General features: G+C 34.4%; 1 long non-coding RNA gene across 1 annotated transcript in view; it reads left to right on the plus strand.

Moving 5' to 3' along the window:
• LOC149783430 (uncharacterized) overlaps positions 1-11,241 on the plus strand; it is a 33,313-nt gene that overhangs the window by 5,737 nt on the left and 16,335 nt on the right. The window contains exon 2 of the long non-coding RNA XR_016413601.1: positions 4,177-4,229. This is a non-coding gene — a long non-coding RNA (uncharacterized LOC149783430). The remainder of the gene's footprint in view (positions 1-4,176; positions 4,230-11,241) is intronic.

Raw genomic sequence — 11,241 nt, forward strand, 5'->3', positions numbered from 1 at the left:
TGACTTCAATTTAACAGTGAACGATTTTCTATAATGTACTTTCTTAACGTGCATTCATTGTGAAGTGTTATATGCTAAATGTGCTACGTGAGCTAACACTCGTACGTATAGGAAGTATACCAGTATATACCAGTATATCATGAAGTGTGTTCTCTGAGCAAACCCAGTGTGTGCGTGTGTCTGTGTGATATGGATTTTTGACGTAACTTCAATAATTTTTCAGTCATATCGCAACGATGTCTGCAGGGTGGCAGTTTATAATGATGTAGTAGTGGGGCATCATGCTTCAGACATGTAGCATCATTTCTCACCCAGTCACATTTTCCTGACAGCAGGCCGTCCTTTCTTAACACTAACCTCTTAATGCTGAGCGCATGGCGAGGCAGCTGTTAGTGCTGTTTTAAACTGTCTTTGGTAAGACTAGGCCGGGGATGGAACCAGCAATCTCCCACAACCGAGGCGGACGCTCTAACCACTAGGCCACTGGGGAAGTACTGATCCAACTGTAATGTAAAAATCTTCGATCCTTTATATTTTCTTCTATTCATTATTTATATATACGCTACACCTAGATATGAGCATGTGGGTGTGGGTATGTGTGTGTGTGTGTGTGTGTGTGAGAGAGAGAGAGAGAGAGTCTAATGTTTATCAAAATTTATTTATAACGACGCTGATCATTCATTAACAGTTCGGGTCGAGCAATTTATGAATTGTCAGAGACAAGTGACTTCTTTTGAGTGGATACCTGTTTTGTAACTCAGATCCGGGGATTAGGTTTTACGACCAACATTGTATATGTATTGGATCCTTAACTGCTTAACAGCCAGTCAACCAGTCTACTTGTGGACGAACAAAAATAAACAAACAAGAATAAACACAGAATACAAAGCCATTTGCGATGCGCTTATTGACCTTTAAATAGGTTCAGTTTATACCATTATTAATTTCAAAAAGTTCAGTTTCTGAAATATTGTTGACAATATAACAGATTACTAATATTGAGGACTTAAACTACAAAGCCAATTTAACCTGTTATTCCTAACTGGGAATTAACTTTGTAATCAGTTTAACAAAAGAAACCACTGTGACATGTTCAGTTACAGAGCATTAAAGAACTGAAGGAAGAGCAAGATTCCGATTCAGAGAAAAAAGAGCAAGAAAAGAAGGCACAATATATGGTCTCAATGGCCTACAAATGGTCATTTTCTAAGTATGTAATTATTTGTCGAATGTATACATTTTGTATTCTTACGTCAATATTCCTTGTGTTCGGAAGCTAAATTTTTGTATTTATTTGACTTGAATGCTATATGACGCATGTATTCGAAGAATGTCATACAACATTTCCCTGATTTAAATTTGTTGGAATTTACTTGTTTGTATCATGTATTCAAGAACTTTGATGCATTACGTCTGATACAAATTGTGAGAATATGTGAATTTATCTGTCTTAAATTATATGAATCATGTATGATAGGAATTTATTTTTTTATATCTGGAGATGTTATATCAATGAAATGCTAGTTAGCACGTAATATAGCTAAGAGAAGACGTAACATTCATTAATTCATTTGTGAAATTGAATTGTCAATTCTTTTCAACCGAGAATAGATGGTGCAAGCATTTATAACACCTGTCGACCGACATTTAGTCAAGCTAGTCATTGATATAGCCCAGAATAGGACGTACTAATTTATTAGGAGGCCTATCTATGTCATAGTTGAACTAGAAATGCTGAAAAGCTCCTAGGTAAATGACAACATAGTCATGGTAACTGAGTTGTGTATAAGTCGTCCGGCTGAGAACTGACCCATATAGGCCTTGTTTCTGTTGAATTACGAGGAGACGATATCTGACGTAACAAGGGTGCAAATATTGTTTGATCCCAAAAGAGAAAAACCTGACAAATATTTAGGTTACGTTTTTATTTATCCGAAGGGAAAATAGCTCCATAGATGTACCACCCAGTGCGAAATGAGAGCGCCAACCAAGTTACGGTTGATGATCCAAAAGAGGCTGGAGAGAGAGAGAGAGAGAGAGAGAGAGAGAGAGAGAGAGAGAGAGAGAGAGACTCTTTCAGACTCTAATGTTTATCAAAATGTATTTATAACGACACTGATCATTCAATAACAGTTCGGATCGAGCAATTGTTGAATCTTCAGAGACATTTGTCTTCTTTTGAGTGGATAATGTTTTGGAACTCAGATCTGGGGATTAGGATTTGCAACCAACATCGAACATTTAAAGGAGACAAATTATTTACAGATGAAATTTTGCTAATATTTATCACAAGAGCTATGGGAGCAGCGTTATTCCAATAAAGTTTCTATCATTTTTTTTTTAAAAAAAGTATTAAGGCGCCTCTGCAGTATACGGCATACTGATTTAGCATTTTGTAAGAAAGCTTCGATATTTGATTGTCATTAATGGGATACAAGTTATTCACCTTTTGAAATATGCGAAACATTTTACATGTCAATCACGGATACAGATTTGAAATCCAGATCCTATAATCGGGTTTGCATCAAACAACGGAATTATTTTCTCTAAGAACGAACCGAAGGAATAGTTGATATGTTTACTAACCTTCAAAGTCAACTAGAGCTGGCTTTCTATATGCAATCGAATAAAATGAACCTGCTATCTGTCATAAATCCTTATTAATATATTTCGCAAGAAAACAGAAATTCAAATTAAGATATTTTTATGTTTCTAAAATGTCATCCTTATGCCAGAAAGTGATGAAACTAGCTGTTGTGTAATTTTATACGCTAATTACACAATGTTTGCAAGTTAATATTTCATGCATGTACATCGGAATATCATAGGCCTATGAGATACGAAAAACATGAAAACAACTATTAAAATCATAATCTATATTCGGTTATCAGTATCTTTAATTTATGAGCATAATATACATATTCTTGAAATACAGCGTTCATTCTTATCATCTGTAGACATAACATAAGTGTATACTATTATCATTTACAGCAGTTAGAATGCCTCCCAGACCAGTACAATGTGGCTCAGATCAGTATAATGTCGCCCATATCATAATGTCGCCCATATCAGTATAATGTCGCCCATATCAGTATAATGTCGGTCAGATATGTTCAGTAAATGTATTGGATCCCTAACTGCTTAACAGCCAGTCAACCAGTCTACTTGTGGATAGAAAAACAACACAGAATACAAAGTCATTTGAGATGCACTTATTGACCTTTAAATAGGTTCAGTTTATGCCATTAGTACTTTCACAAAGTTCAATTTTTGTAATATTGTTGAGAATATAATAGATTACTAATCTCGAGAGCTTGAAATACAAAGCCAATTTAACCTGTTATTCCTGACTGGGAATTAACTTTGTAATCATTTCAACAAAAGTAACCACAGTGACATGTTCAGTTACAGAACATTAAGTAACTGAAGGAAAAGCAAGATTCGGATTCAGCGAAAAAAATCAAGATTCAAGAAGGCACAATATATGGTCTCAATGGGCTACAAATGTTCATTAATATGTTCTCCTTGTGTTCGGAAGCTAAATATTTGGATTTATTTGACTTGAATGATATATGACGCATGTATTCGAAGAATGTCATACAACAATTTCCTGATTTAAATATTTTGGAATTTACTCGTTGATGCATTACGTCTGATACAAATTGTGAGAATATGTGAATTTATCTGTCTTAAATTATATGAATCATGTATGGTACGAATTGATTTTTCTATATCTGGCCATGTTATATCATTGAAATGCTAGTTAGCACGTGATATAGTTAAGACAAGACGTCAAGTCCATTAATTCATTTGTAAAATTGAGTTGTGAATTCTTTTCAACCGAGAATCGATGGTGCAAGCATTTGGAACACCTGTAGACCGACATTTAGTCAAGCTAGTCATTGATATAGCCCAGAGCATGACGTAATAATTTATTAGGAGGACTAGTTATGTCATAGTTGAACTAGAAATGCTGAAAAGCTCCTAGGTAAATGACAACATAGTCATGGTAACTGAGTTGTGTATAAGTTGTCCGGCTGAGAACTGACCCATATTATCCTTTGTTTCTGTTGAATTACGAGATGATATCTGACGTAACAAGGGTGTTAATATTGTTCGATCCCAAAAGAGAAAAAACCTGACAAACACTTATGTTACGTTTTTATTTATTTGAAGGGAAAAAGAGCTCCATACATGGACCCAGTGCGGAAAGAGAGCAGCCAACCAAGGTATGGTGGATGAAACAAAACGAGCTGGAGAGAGAGAGAGAGAGAGAGAGAGAGAGAGAGAGAGAGAGAGAGAGAGAGAGAGAGAATACGGCCTGACTTGTTACCTGCATTGATTTTGAAAGGACCTTAAGCAACTAGGCCATGCAGCCATGCCGGCAATTTAAGGTCGATCATTCGTCGATTTTTTGATACCATTTGTCTTATTGGTATAAATAGTACGGCTTGCTGCAATTTTTTGAGCTTGGTACTTTTATGTCTAGAAGAAACTACCTCTTTCAATTGTTATATTGAATTTCATTTTGTTTATGTAATTCATTATATTGTTGTATTTTACATACGGGTATCGCATTGTTCTGTTCGATATCTTTTTTCATACCTCTGTTATTCCATCCATTAATTTCTTATTTTATTTTCTCGATCTGGCTAATTACGCCATGGTCGATCATCTCTTATATAGCGATAACGAAACTATAGCGATATAACAAGTGGGGCCACGCCCCACCAATATATCGCAATCTCCCCACCCACATACGACTCAGACGGCCCCGAAAAAACGAAGAAATAAAAATTGAAGTATTTTTAATTACGCAAACATTTTAGAATTTAGACAAATGTTCATCTCTCACCGTATTGTAATGAGTACGAGAATGGCACCTTGCTCAAAATTGTGGCCATTTGCATAAGGCAAGCTAAGATTTTCAAAGGATGACAAATGCAAGAAGAAAATGATTGTTTAAAATGTCATTGATCTTTTTTTGTCCATTGAGTACAATAGTGTTAGGAACAGAATAAAATATGGTAGAAAGTAATGTTCTATTTATTTACTAGATTGATGTACCACCACATCTTTTAATATAAAATTGCTAATGTCTTGTAGGCAGTAAAACTGGTGAATGTTTGGTTTCTAGCTACCACAATGCTATTTTGAAAACATTTTGGCTCATAAGAAATACACAATCTACTGACCTTTCTCGCAATCTGCAGTCGTCGCCAATTAAGATTTTGAAGTTGCTTAATGCAGTACTGAGTTTTCAAATATTAATACCAGTTCATACACAGAAGTCGTTCCTTATTATGAAATAAAAGATCTATAAACACAGTGAATGTAGCATATTTTATTCATATCTAAAATAACGAACTGAGATAGGAAGTCATGAAATTTTGCAATATGTACTTGTTCATAATAGGGATCATAAAACAGCCCTTAATCAATGTAGTGCTTTGCTTCATCTTTGCATACGAATGCACAATCTGAACTACATTTAAATACTGGCAAATTAAAAATGCCAATCCGGTTGAATTTCGTCCTTACATAATGCTTTATTTAACCATTTATAGATTATTTCCCATCCAACTGCTTTGTATGTGGGCATCTCCACATGCATTCAGCAGAGAGTGCGAGAATAAAATAAATGTTTTCTAATAAAAAGTCCTGAAATAAACCGAGTTCTAATCCCGATGAAGTCCAAAGTGGAAGACAATGACATCTTATGTAAAATATGCTGCAGTGTCAATAGTCTCTTGTTGAATCACATAAAAGATTATTCCAGTTTTTTATTTCTGTACAAATTTCGATAAATGTACTTGTCTGAGAAATAATTTAGAGCACTAGTACTTCCAGGGAAAAGAATCACTTGAATTCAAAATAATTTGAAGAAAGTAAAATAATTAGCCCACTCTGGAAGCAATATAAACAATTTGACGTCTCAAGTGTTAAGGCAGGACTGACTACTCTTTCTCAAAACATCATTAATAAGTCTAACTAAGAGAGAAAACAGATTCATGCATTAAGGTGCTATAATGTCATTGATTGTTAAAAATGAAAAACATTATCTCTCTTTCTACATAATTAGAAAGTCACTTCATATTATCACTCATCCTCCTGTAAAACTCAGCGAAGCACCTTCTGTTTTGTCTGGTGTATATTTGAAATTCACTGTAATAACCTCTGTATACCTTGATTTGTGTAGTAGGAATCCAGAGTGACTATGAACTTAGATGAGAATTAATTATCGAGTCGATAAGCGGGTGTGACCGAAACGCAAGATTTCCTTTATATTGTCCTGTAACCGGCTTAACCGGATTCGAATATATATATATATATATATATATATATATATATATATATATATATATATATATATATATATATATATATATATATATATACAATGATTGATTATAAAGATATTCACCTGGTCCTTGATGGGTGGATAAATATGAAAAATTTAGTACATCCTGCTCCGTCTCGTTTCTAGGCAATCTGTCACATGATGCTAAATTTGAAAAGATATCTAGAGTATGGACCATTTCTCTTCAATATCGGTCTCAAACTCAGTATTTAGAAGACACCATCTTGCACCATGGTTGCATTACGTGCAGACTACCATAGCAAATGGTCAACACCTCCAGGCAGCGGATTGGGTCGCCTATATCTGCATTACACTGTCACGTGCAGACCATATGTATGGTGAAACCATCGAAAGACATGCTAAAACAAGCGGGGACGTTTACAGACATTGCGGCAAGGAGAAGTTGCATCAATCGGCAACTAAAACTGAAGATCTAAACAACCATTGCCTTGCCGTCGCTGTATCATCCACGGATAAATTGGATAGTGTACAGGCACCACTGAAAAACGCTGAACCACATTCAGATTGGCTGCCTGAGGAAATTGATGAAAATAAGATGGCATGCTGGGGTCATACATCGACGGGTATTACAATCGTCAACTCTTTGATGGTGAAATTACAGTTGTAATCAACTGGCCAAGTCACCTCGATATCAGAAGAGCGACTAACAAAAATATTTTCTTCGGCGAGCCGAAGGAGACAATACGATCTCATGGTGGCCAAAGGAAAATTTTAAAGATTCCCTGAAATCATCCATAACACATTTTGACATTGTTCCCGAGACTTTTGAAGATCTCGCAGTGACTCAATCTTATAAATATTGGAGCTCCAGACTTGTAATAGAGCACGTCCTTGATTAATCAAAGAAAACCCCAAATAGTATCACCTGTCAATTCTGCCACAAAAATGTCAGAGCACAAATAGGCCTGGTCAGCCACTCGAGTTCTTACATAAATCAAATTAGTGATGTCATGTCATTTTCGAACTTGAAGACCTTACAACTCAATAATTGTTTAGTAGCACACTTTATAAAAGACATATGTGCAATTGATGATAACAAATACATGATTACAATTTCCACAAATTCCCATATTTGTTAGGAATGTTTGGAAACAGAATTTCACATTAAGTTCTCTCTCTCTCTCTTTATATATATATATATATATATATATATATATATATATATATATATATATATATATATATATATATATATATATATATATATATATATATATCTGGATTTTTGCACTCTAAATATAAATACAAATGTTGATTCCATCATGAAATAGATACGTATGGAAAAGCTAAGTTTTAGTACCTTCATAGGGTGCGGCATTATATCGCAGAGTGATATTTCTGATGAAATATTCTATTTTATATGTGATAGCTCTTAAAATACATCGGCAATGCTGAAATCGATCATTAGGACACACTATGAACAATCGAGCTTAGTACATTACTACAAGTCCCACATCCTTGTTTAAAAATTTGAGTCTTTATTGGGGTAGAATTTCACGTACATTTAGTTTATGATACACGATCTAACTTATCTATAGACGCTCTCGCATGCAGATAATTTGTTCTGTTACGTATAGTTGATTTAATTATATCTGATCTAATATACATTTATTTCAATTTAATTGTTTGTTTGTCAGTTTTAATTTGGTTTCATTACATGCTATTGTAATGTAAATTTATTCACTAGAGATGATACTTTTTCCAGAAAATATTTTGACCTTGACTGTTAGTTTTGTAAACATCAGGTGTTGCCTTAGATTCTGAACTTGATTAAAAATTAATTGCAATCATGTAAATAAGTTCTATTTTTATTTTAAAACGATTGGTTGTTGTTCAGGTCACGATGGGACTACGTTTTTAAGATGTAAATTTTTAAAAGCTTTTATTTCTTAGAGTAAAACGATTAGTTTTCGTCAGGGCCACACTGGGTGTACATGTAATTTAACAAGTAAATAATTTCGACGAGGTTATATAACATAATCACGTGACCCCCTTTTTGTTTTTTATAGTACGAAATAACCTTTGTTTTGGAGAGATATTCGCAGTAGTAGTTGGGATTTTTCTTCACACTGGAAGGTGTCTGTTGTTCTATTTGGAGTTATTTCAAATTAATTGGACTGAGAAGGATTAATTCTTTTTTCCCCTGGAAAATACGTGTGCTCATGTGAAATTGTTGAACAAGGACAGCTTTTATAAAAATTTATTTAGATTTCCAAAATCTGAGTAATATTTCTTGTTTCTGCAAGGAACTATAGACTTCAACACTATATATTACAGCATATGTCATCGTTTTCCATATTGGATTCTTCGTCGGGACTCGAACTTGAAGTCATTAGAACATTTTTTTATTAGGACTTATACAATTTCATTCGTAGATTATTCTTGGATTATTTTTGGATTTGATTCTATAAATCCGTAAATTCATATTTTGTCCCCCAATTTTTCCAGCATTTTTCCAGGGAAATAAATTATTGTATTTTTCAAAGTTTGTTGCTTTCACTCTTTCTTGTGTTACTGTTTTTTCGAGCCTAAACACGTCACAACTGTATGGACAAGAAATATCACAAATCATATTTCCATCATTAATTAGCATATTTACGGTGATATCTTTTATTTTACAACTGTTACATCCAACCTCCTTGTATACTATTAGGTTGAGCAAAATGATCAAACCTCACCATCCATATTTCCTTGAACTTTATGATAGCTCGGGTACCGTATCAATTATTTAGCCTGTAAATAGCATTCTTCTAAAAATCTTATATTTTTGGGATGAATAGTCACTTAGGTGCATACCATTTGCTTCATAAATTGTCCAAAGTCACTTGGTCAAATTAATTTCCCTGTGTTTACACAGAATAATGTAATTTTGACAGTTCCATATCCAACACCTTTACACTTCATATATTGATAAGTTACTGATCTATCACATAAAGAGACACATGTTATCTATTTTCAGACTTAGTCTGGTATTTAGAACAAGACAATAGACTTGGATTAGATTGTATGTTCTCTGGCAGTCAGGTGGTGCTATCAATGCCTCAGCAGGGCATGTCGCTAAGATTCACTTACAGTGCCATAGCGACCGATGTAATGCTTCAAAAACGTGGCTTATGTCTTACGAGAGAGACAAACATCACTGTGCAGTAAGACAGAGCCTCCCAGGAGTTGTAATTTTATATTATAGGATCATCTTTTAGCTGGTAACTGACAAAAACGCTGCAGTAAAACACGGTACTGGTCTCGTCACTGCGAGTAACTTGAGAGTGATAGTGTCTATACTAACACTTGGCTAAATACCTAACACAATAAATCTTGAACACAATACCTGCTATTGTTTGTATAGTGCGTATACATATGAACATTTGCACTTGCCTCATAAAATACTGAGTCATCGTGCTTCACTATTCCTGGAACAAATGCAATAATACATACCCGGTCTTAAATATGATTTATTGGTCAACGTTACTGCCTAAAAGTTACGTTTTCATTTGCAAATTATGTGCAAACATTTTGTTTAACGATTAATTATTTGCAATTTTTTATTTTCATTACACTTTTAGCATAATTCAATTTAGAAATGCTTTTTTAATTTACAACATTTGTTTCAAATAACAATCGTCTTTTATTAGAATTATATTTTGACTGCATTGACAAATTTCTATAGCTAATGAAGATAGAACAAATTTGGTTTTGTTGTCTTCAAATCATCTGAACCAAAAATTGCATCTTGCCGAACACCATCGTTACAAACTATCTATCAGTTGTCACACTCCTTGTGTGGCCTCCGAACCAATTAGATTCAGAGTTCAAATAAGTGTGGCATTCTAACAAAAGAAGTTGGCTAAAATGAGCCATACATAAGTTGGCCTACGATGACTCAGGTAGCAATATTAACGTCTGTTTTTAAAGTAATTTTCCTCTCTTTTTCTGTTGTGATCCTTGGATTATACTAGGCTAAATTGGTATAACTTTAAAGAAATTATTTCATTTTGTTACCATTGGAATATGATAATTATAATGCGATTGCCAGAGTGATTTTGCGCGAACGTGCCCACAAGTGAAACCACTGACCCATGGCACTTTGTCTTCTGTTCAGTTCATTGTCTCAGAAATGACAGAAAAGCCAGTGTATGCTAACACAAGAACCTAGCAGTGAGTTCATCTTTGAAGATACTTTATATTAACGCTTGATTTATTTGTATGTTGACACCCTGGAATGTTCAGTACTGACAAATAAATGGAGATGTTACAAAACCAAAATAATTTAAACCTGAGTCCGACTGTAATATTTCTGTCAATAATGATTCGGTCCCTTAGTAGTGAGAAACATTCGTGATCAGGAATTTAGAAAAACAAATAATTAACCCCAATGTTGACAAAAATTATCATCAGGATGGCTGAAAACAATAACTTGATTTAATAAACCCAAAGCCGACCACCTCGTGGGGAAACTAAATGGTTGGCCCCAAGCATCTGGCGTTTGTTAGTTCTGTTCGTGAATCGGATCCAGGGTAATTGCCGTTTCTAACTTATTATCGTGCTTCAAAATTTTACATAAATGCTGTATTTGCCTGCAAATTATGAAATGGCAGCATTGTGTACATATGTAGTTGCCAAATTTACCAACGATAACGAGTTTACATAGTTTGAGATGATAAATGTTAATTCGAAAGTTAGGTCACCTGCTTGAGTGACGTCATGGAAGCTGAAATCTGCTTACCACTGAAGCAGGGCGGTACTTGTGAGACTTTTCCCTTCAGTGTAGTCTTTACAAGAAGATTAGACATGGTATCAGTTTGAACTCATAGCGGCCTCCAATGATCGAACAGCTGAAGAGAGTTTAAAAACTGACACAG

The sequence above is a fragment of the Sinohyriopsis cumingii genome, chromosome 14, assembly GCF_028554795.1.
Source record: "Sinohyriopsis cumingii isolate HCF-2022 chromosome 14, ASM2855479v2, whole genome shotgun sequence".
NCBI classification, from domain to species: Eukaryota; Metazoa; Mollusca; class Bivalvia; order Unionida; family Unionidae; genus Sinohyriopsis; species Sinohyriopsis cumingii.